The 16,822-nt window shown below is 41.6% G+C and overlaps 1 protein-coding gene across 2 annotated transcripts in view; it reads right to left on the bottom strand.

Annotated features, from left to right (window-relative positions):
- Positions 1-13,328, bottom strand: part of Palld (palladin, cytoskeletal associated protein) — a 230,164-nt gene extending 216,836 nt beyond the window's left edge. For both annotated transcript variants that reach the window (XM_041674110.1, XM_041674111.1), the window contains exons 1-2: positions 13,275-13,328; positions 1,769-1,947 (exon numbers count right to left, since the gene is read on the bottom strand). The gene's annotated coding sequence lies outside the window, so the exon portion shown is untranslated. The remainder of the gene's footprint in view (positions 1-1,768; positions 1,948-13,274) is intronic.
- Between the last annotated feature and the right edge of the window lie 3,494 nt (positions 13,329-16,822).

Here is a 16,822-nt window from a genome sequence, read left to right as displayed (position 1 = left end):
ATAAATATATACTGAAAACTTCACTCGAAACTTTAATATTTATCCTCATTTAACAAGTCAATGTTAAGCCAGTTTCTGTAGTAGTTTATGCTATTAGGAAGATGAATCTTACTGGCTGTTTTCCTTGTTTTACCCAGCTCCTTTATCCACCTTCAATCTGCCTAAGGTCACACACTATCTAAACACATAAAAATTGGTGACCAGAGAGTATAGTGAGTATCCTGGGAAAATTGCACATAGGAAAAAAAATTCAATTTATTTCTAGCAAGCCTCCAAGCAAATGAGACACTGCATTTTAAAGAGTTTGGAACGAACAGAGACCAGAACCTGCAAGCAGATTTCTTTCAGTTCCCTTGTTGTGCTCTAAAATGCCACGAGAAGTTCACTATAGCGCCCGCTCGTTAGTGACACTTGCTAATAACTCATTATGAAAGAAGAATTCTCTTTGTCATCAATTTTTCACCGATGAAGCACTTTTAAATATTTACCATTACGGTGGTGTGGCTAAGAGGGGGCACTTTAAATTGGAGAAACCCTCTCAACTTTTCTGGGTCTGTTTCTCATTTGTAAAATGGAAAATCGAAGAAATGCCTCCAAGGACTGAAAGTGAAGCTTAACGAAATTTATCTGCATGCCTGTGTGTGCGTGTGTGCGCGTGTGTGTGCGTGTGTGTGTGTGCGTGTGTGTGTACGTGTGTGTGCACACATGTGCGCTTTACAAGACAGGTCATAGGCATCAGCCACACACTGTTTGCTTTCCTTAAGAGGACAAGGTTGCCAGAGGTCCCTGCAAACACTCATGCAAAGTGGAAAGTCCTTTCAAAAGCAAAGGCACCAGTTTGTAGTCAGCCTTACTGTTGCTTTTAAAGCTTTTGCTGGTTCTTGAAGGAGCTCTAGACAAGAGTTCAGACCTTGTTTCCTTTAGCTTTAGCAATGAAGACGGATAATGTAATTAGACAAAATAGCTGAAAACTGAAGATCAACACAGGAGAGGCCTCAAGTATTTCCATGCTTGTTTGAAACTGTAGCTATTATTTTAAGAAGCAACTGATTTATGGGATGGCCATGAAATTGTGGATTTAAAGGCAATCCGAGAAGGGTGGTGCTTAAAGCACTTCCAATTATTTAGAACTATTGGTACTGATCCAAAAATATTATTTAAACTATGATATTTTGGTAATCAAGTTTTCCAATTTCACAAGGCTTGGTTTTATTTTAAAAAATGATTAATGACTGGACAATAAAATTATTCCATTCTCTCAAACTGCTCTTACAGCATCAGTTTTTGAAATCATCCGTACCAACTCATTCATGTTCTTACTTAAATAGTGGAAATAAGGGAGTCTTAACAACAACAAAAAAAAAAGCACAGTGCTCAAATTTAGTAAAAATGAAAACATTTCAAAAAACTCAACACTTGTAATTCCCATGAGTAAATAACTCCCTAAACTATACAGTGTTTCAATTACATTTTCATACTTCATTCACTTGAGGAGAGAAGAACTAAATTGGGGGCTTTATATCGTAAATAAATTCACGGTGAATGTGTCAGAGATGAAAAGGAACCACCTGATGCCTGCCTAGGTGTCAGAACCAGTCAAGTGAGAATGAAACGTAATTCAAGAGTTGTTCAGGGGAAACGAGGTTGGGTTTGACCCACACCACCACAGCACTGTTTGCCCTGGGAAATTACACCCACGGGACTGCAGGGATGTCTGGAAGACAGCCAGAGGGACCACTCCCACTTCACCCCGCCACACCCTACTTGCCTTCAATGAACACCTCGGCGGATGTGGTGTCTGAGCCGCTGGGGTTTGTAGCCAGACACGAGTAGCGACCTGTGTCGTCCTCAAAGGCCTCAGCAATGACCAAGGTGTGTAGCTCCGCACTGTCGCCCTGGATCTGAATGTCAGGACTGTTGAACAGCTCCTTCCCTTCACAGAACCATCTGCAGGGCAAACAGAAGACAGCAGGATGGGGGGGGGGGTGAGGCACAGAATAAGGCAGAGGCTGCCTGTTAACGAAGCAAGGCTCTCATGCTATGCCGGAAGATGTTTGCTCGGTAAACATAGACCATGAAATTAATGACTAGACATACCTGCCCCACGAAGATGTTCTTTTTCAAGCATCTTGCACAGTATAGTAGCCTTAAAATAAGTGACCTTATTGAACTTGTAAAGACTGCTTTGATTATAATCTTAAGAACTAAAACCCGAAGTGTCTTATAGCATGTTTTATAATATAGGACTTCCATGATCATTACAATCTTACCTATTACTCTTATCTAAGGAAGAACATAAAAGGAATATAAACTTTATGTCCAAACCATCTGCAGTGCTCAGGAAATACTGTCATTAAAGCAATGTGAATTGATCAGCAAGACTCTGAGCACTGAGCAGCCCAGGATCGAATGCCTTCACATTCCTGATTTTCACAGCAGTTTCAAGCTGGCATTTTTGCTGTCCACAATGGAGAGAGAAAGAGAAGTGAGCTGTAATTCATTCTTGCCAGTCGGCACTTCTGTTCTAGGCCAAGATGGTGTGGCAGGAGGCTGTGGCTGATTGCGTAGGCTCCTTCCTGTGGTCTTTCTTCTATTTCTCTACCTCCTCAAACTCAGTAGCAACTGGCTGCTTTTACATAAAACAAAACAGACAAAACAACAAACACCTTTCCCTCAAACCTGCTAGTGTGACGCATTTTTAAAGAACCACGGAAACATGCTTGTTTAAACTAGGACGCCCGGAGATTCTGGAAGTATGTTTTCAGTTCAGCTCTTCATAACACTAAGAAATCTGTTCTGAGTCTGATTGTCTATAAAATTGTGAAAATATGACAACACTAATTTTTTTTTTTAAATCTGGAGTTATGGGATGTAGGTCCATATTTAATTTGAAAACCAAGTTAGTGAAGCAAAGGTCTTGTGAACACTCAGAGCACCAACGCAGAGGCCATACTCAAAGCCACACACTGATACTTACAGAACAGTCATGGCTGTGGGAATTAAAAAATAGAACGGAATGAGCCGACACCATGCACCGTTTTATGTAGTGAGGCTCATATCATTTGGGGTCAGTCTTTCTTAATTCTGGGGCTTTGTGTGATTGTTCCTGTTTGAATGAAGTCTTAGAGATTCATCCAGATTAAAGCCATGTCACTCCCCCTTCATTCTCTCTTTTTTACAGCCGTAGTCCACCTACAAGCTACCTACAAGCACTAAGTGTGGTGTTGACTCTCATTGATCACGCTAGTTCTATTTCTGATCAATGGTAAACGTGTCTGTCATCAGACTAATAATTCTCCTGAATTTCTTCCACTGGCCACTCCTTGAACTTTTGATCTGTTCAAAACTTTTGATCTGCTTCACTAACTTGGTTTTCAAATTAAATATGGATCTACATATTTTTGATCTGTTATTGATGGCTTCGTAGTGACTTTCCCTTTAGTTTTATTTTCTATTGTTTTGTTCTATGATAAAGTTCTGTTTCTGTCCAATATTCCAGGGGCTCACTGCTGCATAGCCCTCAAGGGTTACTCTCTGACCATTTTAACCCACACCTTCCTTTCTTTGGAATTCTTTTCTGGTCTTCTGCATTAATCCTTGTGACAAACAACCTCAAAGGCTTGCTCAACATACAAAGCCTCCACCGAACATACAACTATTGAGGGTTGTTTATGAGAAAAGCACGGAATCATGTTTGATAAACTCTGAAACTAATTGTGGAGTTTATCTGTTCTGGCATTAATTGGTTTAGGCTTCCAGGAAAAAGAAATAAACCCAGCATTAAGGGAAAAGCAAAAATAGGAAGGTAGGGGAGCTTTAAGAAGACAATGATGATGTCCATGGGATGGATGTACTTCGATAAGAGGCCTTTGACAGCTACACGTGTGTGCGTGCAGAATCTCACCCTCTAACTCTGCACATGGAGGGCCTGTAAGCCTGTTTCAGCATGTCTGCCAGCAAATCTTACCTTTCACACTTTAGGGCTGGCTGAGAGGGAAAATCAGAGGATACTGAAAATGACAATAACCTAAAACTTTGTAGTCAAGATATTTTTTCTTTTAATTTTCCATCCAATCACACATTTCCTTGTGGCTGCGTTTGTTATATGTCAGTGGAGTCAGGAAGGAGTTGCACTTGACTATCCAGTGCTGAAACTCACATTCTTTACTTTCTAGGAAATGTCCATTGGTGCCTAATTATAGTTTCTCATATTGTAGACCTGGGGACATTTGCTGCAGCGCTACCTGGGAGTTTGTTAGACACACAGAATCATGACCCTCTTCCTAAGTCTACTCTATCATTGGGGGTCCCTGAGTGTTTCCATGTGAATGTACCTTTAAGTCTGGATCTAAGATGCCCTAGTTGTGCTAACTTGTCCTGATTCTCCATCCTAAAGCCATTGTACTTCATGTCTCAGGTCTCTGTCAAGTAGGCGCATTCACAGTTCTGCTCTTCCCATCGGTCCTTCAAACCTTTGAATATTATTCACTTATTTGACAACTGATCACTACGACTTTTGAAAAGATTCTTTTATTTTATACATATGAGTGTTTAGCCTGCATGTATGTATGTATGTGTACCACATGCATGCTTGGTGCATATGGTGGCCAGCAGAGGGTGTCAGATCCCCTGGAACTGGAGTCATGAATGGTTGTAAGGCACCATGCACAATGGAGAAATGTCCTCTGGAAGAGCAACATATGCTTCAAACCACAGAGACATCTCTGCAGCCGCACTTACTCCTATGTTTTTATATCTTCTGTATTATTTTCTTCTATCAATATCCAAAGTTTAATGCATTATATCTCATTTTTCTACCTAGAAAATGGAATACTTTTTTATTAATATGAAATAATGGGTTTTATTGGATAATTTCATACTACATTGTAATTTCATAATATGTATAATGTATATTTTCAGAATATATTACAATATTTTTGACCATATGCCTTCTTTGCTCCCTTTCTCTAATGATTATTCTTTTTTAGATAAAGTCTCAAATAAATGAATGAATGAATTAATTAATTAATAGCTCAGGCTGGCCTGGAACTTAGAGTGATCCTCCTGCTTCAGCCTCCTGAGTGTGCCAGGATAACAGGACTAAGTTACTATGCCAGGATTAATTTCTTTTTCCTCCTAATTCTTATCCACCTTTCTTACATAACTCCATCTTGACTGCAAAATTAAATGAAATCAGAACATTTTCTTTTTGATCCACAGTGTTCAGCACAGTCATGGGTCACACATTACTCTATACTCACTCAGCCTTCGAGATTTGTTTGCTATCCACGTTTCTTGTCAAATGCTCTGAGAAGGCCTGCAGAAAAATCCTCTATAATGTTGTCTGATCTAGCATTTCCTAAATTTAACAAACCATGGGATTCTCATCAATACCTACTAAAATCCCATGCACGTACTATAGGGTAGTTTTCTAGAATATTAAGTTCCACAGAGCTTGTATTTTTAAAAGACTAATAATAAGGTAATAATGATAAGTGTAAGACTAAAAGAAAAAGTCTGCCAAGCACAATACACAATACCTGAAATATACCTTAAAAAGAATATTGTTCATATGTCAAAGATGTCAAAGCCAGATAGGTGTGTCTTTGCCACAGAATGAACTTAATCCCTTGTGTTCATCAAGACTATTGTACTTAGTATTTAATATTAAAGGCATGTGATATACACACAAACACAGACATGTGCATGCACACACACACACACACACACACACACACACACACACACACTATTATTTAGGAGGTGAGATCTTTGAGACAGGCTCTTTTGTAGTTCAGGCTGGCCTCAACTTACTCTCTCAATTCAGTCCCTTCCAAGGCTGGCCCTGAACTCCTGATCTTCCCCTTTCTGCTTCCCAAGTGCTGATGCCACAGGCATGTGCCCTCCCTTACACTCATTTTAAAATCAGTTATTCCTGTGTTGTTTTTATCATATTAAATGCAAGTTTCTTCTGGGTTTATGACTTGGTCTTTTAAGCATATTCACTGGGCTTCAACAGCAGAATGTTTGGTGTGCGGAGTGTATTATACACATCTTCTATTTTCTGTGCTTCTGTTGCTATGGCATCTGGAGTCTGGAGAGACTGTCCTTCCTAGGGTCAGCCAGTACCTAGAGTACCTAAAGGCCTGCTAGCTTGCCTTTAATATGCAAATGAGCCAACCAAGAGCACCTGTTCCAGTTACCTTTCCATGGGGCTTACACTGAAAAGTAGGGAAGGAGTCTGTTCCTAGGAACCCACTAACTCATCCTGCCACTGATTTCCAGTCTTTCTATAGAAACTGTCACAGTGGCTTCTACCCACATATTCTCTGTCCTCTTTTGGCCTTGGAGTTGACTTGGTTCATCTTCCTGTGGCATGGTGTTGTGTCCTCCTTTTGTGAACTATAAGTATAAATGATCTTCCCCTCTCCCTTCTCACTTCTTTCTTATAGGGCCTCACTATACTGCCCTGGCTGGCCTTTAACTAAGAAATCTCCTACTTCAGCCTCCTTAGTAATAAACTGCCTTCTAACCGCTATAAGTTCCTGGGTGGTTGACCTCACAATAGCTGACATTTCAAAACTTAGGCCATTGCTGGTGCATTAATAAAGCAACAAGTGTGTAAAAGATGAAAGGCCTGAATGGATAGTTTAAATCATACCAGTGTCCTAGATTTTGCTTTAGAATGTTTATGTCGAGAAGTTCATGCACTCTGACCAAGTCAAGCTGAAGTGTACTTTACAAGCATAAACTTAAAACAGTGTAGTTAGTGCATGCGTGCGTGCATCGGGAAAGGAGACCAGCCTTGTCCAGGCTTCATGTAGCTTGTAGCAGACGTAAATGACCTTCTTTGCTAAGCTAAAAGAACCTTTGATTTTTGAAGTCCTGACAACCCACATTAGATGGGATGTGTGCTATAGCCATGTTTGTTTAGTTAAGTTTGCACAAAGTCATAATTCTAACAGCTTCCTGGCAAGGACTCAGCATATTGAGTATGTAGAGAGGAGGTGAAAGCCGGGTCTGTTGACCAAATGCTGACCTCCTAAGTTTTCTCCCACATTAAACTTTCCTTGCTAGAGGAGTTTAAGAAAACCAATGCTGGCGTAGTAAACTACCTTGAAAGCTGCTGCAGTGACATTGCCACCCCTCCTCCGCCCGTTCTTTGGCAGGCATCACTAATCAATCAGTATGATGTAAGGGATCAGAAGCCTCAGCAAAGCTGTTTGGGCAGACAACAAAGCATATGAAGTCAAAGCTTAGAGTGACACATGCCTGCCATCCTAAGCGTGGTCTCATTCTAGAGAGCATGGCCTCCCATTCCTCTGGATCTTCAAAGCCCACTCTGTTTGTGATGAGGTAAGGCCAACATGGGGGACTGGGTGAGGGGGAGCTGGATGGAAACATGCAGCTACCCGAGAGTTAACTGGGTTAAAATGCTTCTTTTTTCTTCTTCCAAACTTGCATTCTACGAGTTCATTTATCTAGTGAGTAACATACTAGATGGCACATTGGAAAACTAGAGTCTTGGCATTGCCAGCTTCAACCACACTCAGAAGTTCTCTTCAGCCCACAAATCCTTTTCTTGTGTATGTGGTACATGTGTTCATATATGTCCTTGTGCAAATGCGTGCTCATATAGACTAGAGGTTAACATTGGGCCTCTTCCCTACAGCTCTCTAGTTTTCGAGGCAGGGTCTCTCACTGAATCTGTAGCATACTGATTGGCTACACTGGTTGGCCAATGAGCTTTGTGGATCTTTCTGTCTCCATGGCTATAGCATGGGTGTCACAGCTGCATTCTGCTAAGCCATCTTTTCACACAAGTGCACAGATTCAAACTCAGGTCCTCATGGTTGTGCACCAGGCACGTTTACCCACTGAACCACCTACTCTGCTTTTGAGACACAGTTTTGTTGCTAGCCCAGGCTGATCTCTGGCTCCTTGTTTCTGAGGTTACAGATGTCTCCAACATGCCTGGCCACACTGAATATTTTCTTTAAATAAAGAAAAATCATTAAAATATACAAGTAAAATCTTGTAGTTGTAGAAAGGTGGTGATATAGTTGTTTTTAAATGAGAATATTTGAAAGTAATATAGTCAAATTATGGGGAAAGTTAATATATGTCAAATGACTATTACACATTGTGTGTTGTGCATGTAAGACCTCACTGCAGGTAGGAACTCATTGCATATACGAACTTACGCTAGTCTCACAACAACCTTGTGAAGTCATTGTGGTTTTATTTTTAGATACAAGTGACTCTCATTTATCTACAGTAATGAGAAAGAGGATCATGGACAATTAAATATACATAAACTCCATTTCCCTTAATGCTCTTATCCCCACCTTTCATCAAGTTTTCAACTCTGAATATAAATGTATTTTAACAAAGTTTCCTGATTTCTAAGCTCTGGCCCAGCTGCTGCACAATAGGGAGCCCAAGGGAACTGGAGAAGCCAACCTTGAAAAATTAGTACGTGTGCTAAATCCCCCTGCAAAAGAATGAAGGGGTGTGAATGCAGGAGCTAACCTGGTGAGGGGTTGTCGGACTCCAAGGCCCTGCACAGGATGTGAGAATAACTTTTCATTATTGGAAATAAATTGTTTACGGTTAGGTTCTATAGTTATGGTCATTCATTTATTCAGTAGTTTGCCCTCCAGCTCTTTATTTGTTCACCAAGGTGCTTATTTACCTGCCATTTAGAAATGCCCAGGAACTGCTGGTGTCTACTAACCTGCCTAAAGGCCAACGGAGGGGGAATGACAGCTAAAGGTGTAAAACAAACAAACAAACAAACAAAACGCAGCATCTAAGAAGTTTGGGTTGTAAGGACATACAGACACCTTCAAAATTCTTTCCAAAAAAATGGTTATGGATTCATGCTTACAGATGAAAAAACCTGCTTTGGAGAGAGGGCTTTGGTTAAGACCAACTTTCTGAAGAGGGGATAATGGGGACACAATTGACAATGCTCTCTTTTAGTCACAAGGGAACGTTGGAGGAAGAAGAACTGGAGCATTAAAGGTTTATAGGAAGTGTACTCAATATTTATTCTATTCTGTGTTGGGTTCTGAGTGAAGTTTTTATGTATATGTTTCCTTTTTGCTACACAATATCCCTTGGTACCTAGGATCCTCCACACATTCTAACCTATAAATGCGATTATGCCAAACATCTAAGGTTCATATGATGACAGCAACAAGAAATGGTTGGACTGAAATCTAAGAAGATGTTTTACATAGAACAGTTCCCTATTTCATTATTTACTTTCTGCATTGCAAAGTGAGGGTTAGGGGACCACTGGTTTTCTGTGAACTCAAGACTATCTTTCTGCAGCTCTGGGCTTGTGCTCAGGTAGAGGTCAGAGAGGGTGAGAGGCAGAATAATGTCTGGGGGCTGCAGATGCTTCTGAGCAAGTGGCTGTCCCTGAAAACCACTCGTCTTCTCCATTCTTGGGTGGAGAAGACAATTTAAACATTTACCTCCCTAAATAGTCTTCCTTTTGCTCTGGGCAACTGGCACTGGGGCTCAGAGTGTCATGGTTGGAGCAAATGCTCAGAACATTCAGATGCTCCTAAACAGAGCTTGGAAGATTGACTTTCATGTGGATAAACCAACTGATAAAACGAGAGGAACCAGCAAACACACCAACGAAGCGAAATAGACACTTCCCGGTTGTAACCTCCAATGGTTTCCACTTTAAACTCGCATACCGCATCACTTGGCTATGAGTTGATGGGCAATCCCATTCTAATCCTATACCATTTAGCAAGAAATATCGATTTTATGAGCGGCCGTTTCTTCTGACCATTTTTATTTTATGGAACCACAACTACACATCTCAGAAATATTTTGTGTGCCACAGTTTAAACACGTGGCTTTTAAGATGAAACAAATTTGATTCATAAAAGGCAAAAAGCTTCACTAGCGAATCTTAACTAAGACTCTCCAATGCTGCTAAACAAAGTGGTAAGAATCAAAGAAACCAGTCAATGGAAACAAGAAGTTGCGTACCGAATAAAACCTTCTGAAAACAGTTGGGAGTGTATGTTTTCATCTAGGCCACTTTCTTTGGGTTTGTGGGAAAGGAAAGTTATTTGGAAAAGATGTCTCTCTGAATAATTTTTTAAAAATTCTCTTTCTTTGTGACTTCATTGGTTCCTGAAATAATTTCTCTTCCAAGGCGTGTCGATGCTAACCTCAGGAAGCACTGCGCTCTCCTTAGCTCCACCTGATTTTTTGAAGCCCACGTCTGTAGAAAGCTAAAGCAACCACTTCTCCAACATCATTATAATGAAAACGAAATAAGGGGATGGGAAACCTGAGAAAGATGCAGGAAATCATAACCAGCTCAGCTTATAATTCCCAGGTGGCCCTTTCACCTTCGGGAATGGTAGGGCTCTGTCATGAACTGGAGACCCATAAAACCAAAAGTCAAGTTAGGCCCCGCACAGGCTTTGTTTATGCCTGAACTCGCTGTTAGGTCATTGCCACATGTAAGCTCTGCGTTTTGTACAACCTCAGTTAAACACCAATTAATTTTTATAGAGTAATTTTTGTCTTGTCACCAAAGATTTCTTAATTTTTCACATGTGCTCATATTAACCACAAGATGTACCCTGTTTATTCTGCTATGTGGATTTATGGGCTGACCGGACTGAAATGAGTTCTTGTTTAAATTTACTGTGGCTATAATTTCACGATTGCTTAGCTTGAAGGCCAATAGCTAAATCTATGTGGTCAACAGATGTACTTTAACCTGACTGTCCAAAAGGGACCAATAAACAAACTGGCTTTTTGAAATTCAAGGCCCAGGAAAATCAGATAAGATAGATTATGAACCTCAAAAGTCATGACTGGCAATTCTTTTCCTCAATATTCACTTTATCTCCTTAGGGGAAAAAAGAAAAAAATGAAAACAAAACAAAACAAACAAACAACAACAAAAAGAGGACAATAGGATTGGAGCAACTGAGATAAGATGAAACTTGGGGAAGGATTTTATTTTGTTTTGCCCATGAATGATGGTTTTGTGGCTGCAGATTATGAACACAGAGTTATTTCATTGCTGTCCTTACAAAACAACTATAAAAATACTCAGGTTAAATCTACACCAAATATTTATGCTGCCAGAAGCTGTTAAAAATCTTAGATTGCTCTTAATATTTTCCACACCAGTGGCGCGGTAGATAGGCCCTGGTGTGGGTGTTTGCGCCTCAGTTCTCTTGCAGTGTCTGTCCTGTGGAGCCACTCAGGCTACTGTGATCCTGCAGGTCTCCAGTTTGGGGGTTGACTTTAACGCCTTGTGAATCCTGAGCAATGAATTTGACTAGTGTGTCCTCCACTGGGCCCCAAGAAACTGGTGTTGCTACAGGTTAACAGACGATGCAGTCCTCTGGCCAGTGAGATTTACAAAACACTGGATTCAACAAAAACTACACATCTATTTCCACTCGGGGACTTTCCAGAGCTGGAACGGTGCCGTGTGCAATCTCTCTAGGAGGGAAAGATGCAGGTGTCATTCTCAATCGTCTTTGACTGAGGAACATGTGTTTTGAGAATTACGTTGAAGGACCAGGGCAGTGTGAGACACATTTTGGCAAAAAAACTGAGCAATCGCTACGATCCCCTTTTACACTGTGATAATGGTATTTAGTATTTTAAATATACTGGCATAAGTTTGAAATATAAGGGTGTGCGGCAGAGGATGGGTAAGGCTCTCAACCCCCATGTCATTCCATCACAGACTTTCCGAGTTACACCTGTTATCTTAAAAATCGGCTCATTCCCACCGCTTCTCTACGCGAGCACACAAATAAGTCGGCATGACCCAACAGGCTGTGCTTCCAAGCCTTCAAAGCGGGGAAGGAATGGATTACAGAGCCTGGGAATGAGACATCGCACGCATAAACACTGCGCGAGGTGCAGTGTCAGCTATTCTCTTGCTGTAGCTATGGCAGGTACTTATTAGCTATTGTTGTAATTTGGACGACATTCCGCAGGGGATAAAATGGGAGATGTTTTATTAGACGCTGCTGTCAATCATCTGTGCTCTTGGAACTTGTCCATTGAAATACAGCGATTACCTCAGAATTACGAAAGCTTAAGAGCCCAAAGCCAAAACTGCGAGAGGGACAGAGGTTCTACTTGATGTCTTTAGTTTTGGAATTGCAGAAACCAAAGTGCAGTTCACTTCTGAACCCTCAGAAAGCCCAAGTGTAGTCTATGTCTAACGATAAGCAACAGCAGTGAGCCCAACTTCCTTCCTCTGTGAGAGAACATCTTTCTCCACAATCAAAGCTAAGGGTGTTTCTGTCTCAAATTCCTATAGCTTTCTTTCTTGCATGAATGGTGCCACTGCTAGGTGTTCACGACCAGGGAAAAGGGAAGAAGACGCAGAATAAGCATTAGGGGCCAAGAAGCAAGGACCGTTGACACTGCTTTCCAAAAGCAGTCCTTTCGCCTCTCAAGGGGCCTTTCTTCCTACCTTTTGTGTCTCTAAGTGAGCTTCAGTTGGTGGAGGCTTCAACCAGCTGAGCGAAGGAGCAAGGACAGTGGCTTCTTCCCCTGCTTAGATTGGTGGCTGTCCTGTCAGAGACTGGCAAGAGGCCATGGCCTCCTCTCACAGCACACTGGGTCTACACAGTCTAATGTCCAGTGTGGTCAGTCAGATGCCTCAGGAACCACAGAAACAAGCACCTAAGGCAAGCGGAGTGTGCACGATTAAACCAGCTCTGCAGTCAGAAACTCTATGTCCAGAATGTTTTCCTTCCAAGAGAAGGCTTTTTTTTTCCCCAGCTAACTTTTTTCAGAGCCTCCTTCTCTCCTGTCTTTTTCCCTGTGTTCTTATTTTGTGCTCCTTCTACAAGTCCATATGTAGAGAAGCTCGCTTTCCAAGGAGAGCCATAATAAATGAGGTGACTGCCAAGGAGAGCATGCTTTCAACTCAAGAGGGAAAATAAGGGGTAGAAGGAAGTGCTAAAGGGCAGCACTCAGGGGCTCTGCAGCATCTCTTCTGCCTGGGATAGCAAATGGCTTCATAAAACGCACGCAGCAACACCACACACACACACACACACACCCCACAGCACCACATACCTATGTACCCAACTATCTCGATTAAACATCTAACACAGTCCTTGAAGCAAGTCCCTAATAGATTCTCAGACACCTTGCAAAAGCTGTCCCTGTGGTACTAGCCACGCCGGTCATTCAGGTCATTCTCCACACCACATCTGTCTCCTTACCCGCCATTTGGATTAAGTACATACTTTCAAATTTGTAGACAGGTGAGGCGTTTTCCAAGAAGGCTGCCTTTTTCAGATCTCCTGGGTGTAGCTACTGCCGGAGCAGGGAGGAGCCTCGGGTGTGTGAGGTAGAACAGGAAGTTGGAATTAATTATACCTTGGTGTAGCTGGCCATTTGAATAACGAATACAATGGCATTTTCACTTTCAGTTGCTTGCTCCGGGCAAACCACCTCAGGCTGACATTTCATTCTAATTAGTCAGACATTTTAAATGTGACACTTTGGATTACGATCAAAAGCAGACTTAATATTTTTTCTTTGGGGGAAAAAAAACATGTGTTTTTTTAAAAAAATATGTCATGATGAAAGTATTCTCCTTTGTGATTCCATGAGGAGGTCCGCCTTTACCTGGCAGTTCACCACCACAGAGTGCTTCCATGCTGAGTGTCCCAGAGGTACAGGGATGTTACAATATACGAACTGTAAAAGTTGGCTTTAGAAGCATATATTGACTTGGCAAAGAACAAAAATAAAGGAATAAATAAATAAAGTCACTCACTTAAGAAAATACACAAGTGACTCTTACCATAGATTAAAGCATCTTTGAGTACTGTGTGATACTGACAGCGTGTTGGGTGTGGGGGGAACGGCCTTGACATATGGTGTCCATTTACTGAAAGAAATTATGATATTCCTACACTTGGATAGCAAATAACACAGGTGTATTCGGGTATTTTAAAATGTGACTGATGATAGTATCTGTGCCTGTTTGTTTTGCAGCAAAGGACAATGTAAGTTCCTAGAGTTGGTCCTGGGAAGGAGGACGCTAAGTTAAATGCAAAGCTGAACATCTCTGTTCTCTGCACCCGCCACGACTCTCCTGGAGTTTCGAGTTTGAGTCTATGAGGAGAAAGCATTTTCTTATGATCTTAGCATTTTGATGAGTTACACTTCAGGGAAAATTTCAAAGCATCTCACTTGGTACTAGATAAAAGTGGAAGGCAGCATGCTGTGAGTGTCTGCTGCTGCACATGCATGTTACACACACATGTGTCCTTGCTTAATTTCTTCGCCCAAGCCTGACCCTAGACTCCCCAACACTCTAGGGTTCCATTGTCCCACTGTCGGTGGATTATTGGGACTTGATCTTAAAATTGCTTCTCGGGTCATGCAGAGAGGTGGCTTAGCACGTAAAAGCTTGACAACTTGAGTTTGAGCCCTGGAACCCACACAAAACCTGGATGTGTGGCTGAGCCTGGAACCCCAGCATCCCCAAGGCGCAGTGGGATGTGAGGTTAGGAGAAGTGGTCAGAGCTGTGCTCGCTTGGAGCAGTGGCAGAAAGAAGAGGGATCCTGCCTCAAAAACAAGGTGAAGGGAGATGACTGCTTCTCGCAAACCGTCCTCTTGACTTCTATGTACAACCTATGGCACTTGAGTGCTTACATCACACACATATAAAATACATAGATAAATTAATTTTAAAAACTATTAGATTTTGAAAGATTTAGAAAATCCCTCAGATTTGTAATGGCTCAAATTATTCTATATGGCCAAAGACGGAACGGATTGGAATTATGTGGAATAAGTTAGTGAGTTACTCCAGAGCTGAAAGTGGGAGATAATTGGCAGGGATGCAGTAGAGAGAGAATTTAAGAGTTAGGTGGAGAGTTGATTCAGATACTATGCTGTTCCCTTTCTTGTAGTAGATGGTTGATGACTGATGCATGAAATTTTATGACGCACCAAATGTCTGGCATGCTGGATACTCAGAAATACCAGAGCTCTCTAAATTATAATGTACCCCATTCATAGATTGTCCTCATTTAATCAAGATAGTGAAGCAGATTTCCAGGAACCCATTAATAAGGTTGTTTATTGGAAATGTGTTAGTTGTTGAATGGAACTTACATTCAACCCGCACATACACACACATGCATACATACACACACATTCACCACACACAATTCAACACACACATACACTTCATTTTTCATTTTTTCCTTTTAATAAACAGATTATGTTGTGAAAATATGTCCTTAAAAGTGATTTCATAGTTTGGAAAAAACAATCTAACACATAAATTAACACGCGACACCCAGACTGTCTTCCAAAAAAAAAAAAGACTTCTGTATTTAATCATTTTCAATAAGAACACTGTCTGTATGTGTGTTTCCATTTTTGTTTCTGGGGCCCATATTTAGCTTCAACTCATGAACACAGAGCCCCTAGCATTTACAAATCCTTCTGTTGGGAAATCACATGCTACGTACAGATCCAGTGAGGTATAATTTAATTTTTCAACAGCACACCTGAGAGCATTAAAGAAATGTGCAAAGCGCCGCTGTTAGACCAGAGAATAATTCAGAGAAACGTATTTTGCCCATGTGTTTTGATAGCTTTCTACCCTGCACTTCACCCATTTGCCGATATTTGTTTTAGATTTTCCCTAAATATTCTTCTCATATACATCAACCAAAGACAGTGGAGCCGTCACTTGTAAGTGTGTCTATGAGACACAAGTGTGCTTTTTCTCTACAGGAGGAACTTGCTACTGTGGTTCCAGTGTGTGTGTGGAAAGCTGCCTCTCAACTTTGTCATCCCAGACCCTTACTTCTAGAAACAGCAGGTGTATCGTATCTACCGCCACCCAGTCCTGGGCACCATCTATTCTCAGCGCTGAGAAGTCAAGAACATTAATGGTACACCATTGGGAAAGTGCTTCTAGCTAATTTATGACTGTGGGTGGTGTAAGCTTATGTGTGTTGATGTGTGTGTGCTCAAGTGTGTGTGCCCATTTGTGCAAGTGTGTAGAAGCCATAAGATAGCCCTGGGAATGGTTCCTTTACCTTGTTTTTTTTTTTTTTTTTTTTTTTTTTTTGAGACAATATCTCTCCTTGGCCTAGAACTCACCAACGGGCTAGGCTGACTGCTTGGTGAGAGGGCCCAGTGATGTGCCCATCTCCACTTCCTAAGGGCTGTGATTACAGTCTGTGTCACCAGATAACTTTGGTTTTCTTTCTTACTGCAGTTTGCTTTGTTACTTTACACGTACCTACTTATGTTTGATGCAGGAGTACTTTGTCGGCATGTACACCCGCACGCCAGAAGAGGGCATTAGGTCTCAGTAGAGATGGCTGTGAGCCACCGTATGGTTGCTAGGAGTTGAACTCAGGACCTCCAGAAGAGCAGTGCGGCCCGTGCTCTTAACTGTTGAGCCATCTCTCCAGCCTCAGTTTATTTCTTCATTTTGTGTGTGTTTGAGTGTGTGTGGAGGTCAAAAGTCCACTTGTTGGGATCTGTGCAAACTCTTCTGAGCTCTAAGAGGCAAGGTTGGTATTTTTGTAGTCCAGTTTGGCCTGGGAAGTGCTGTGGAGACCAACTGCCTTCAAATGCTCGCTCACTCGGCTCACACCTTTCTAGTGTGAGATGCAGGGGGAGCCATCACACCCAGGTTGACCTCCTGGGCTCTAACTCAGAGATACCCGTCACCAAGGAGAGTGGCAATGCCTCTCCCTCCCCCTCATCTTTTCCCTGGGAAACATCATTATGTTTTCTGAGTGAATTGGAGCC

The sequence above is a fragment of the Microtus oregoni genome, unplaced genomic scaffold (assembly GCF_018167655.1).
Source record: "Microtus oregoni isolate MIOR12 unplaced genomic scaffold, Mior012 000025F_ref0000491, whole genome shotgun sequence".
Classification (NCBI taxonomy): Eukaryota; Metazoa; Chordata; class Mammalia; order Rodentia; family Cricetidae; genus Microtus; species Microtus oregoni.
The sequence above is the reverse complement of the archived record's forward strand: the minus strand, read 5'-3'. Positions and strand labels throughout refer to the sequence as shown.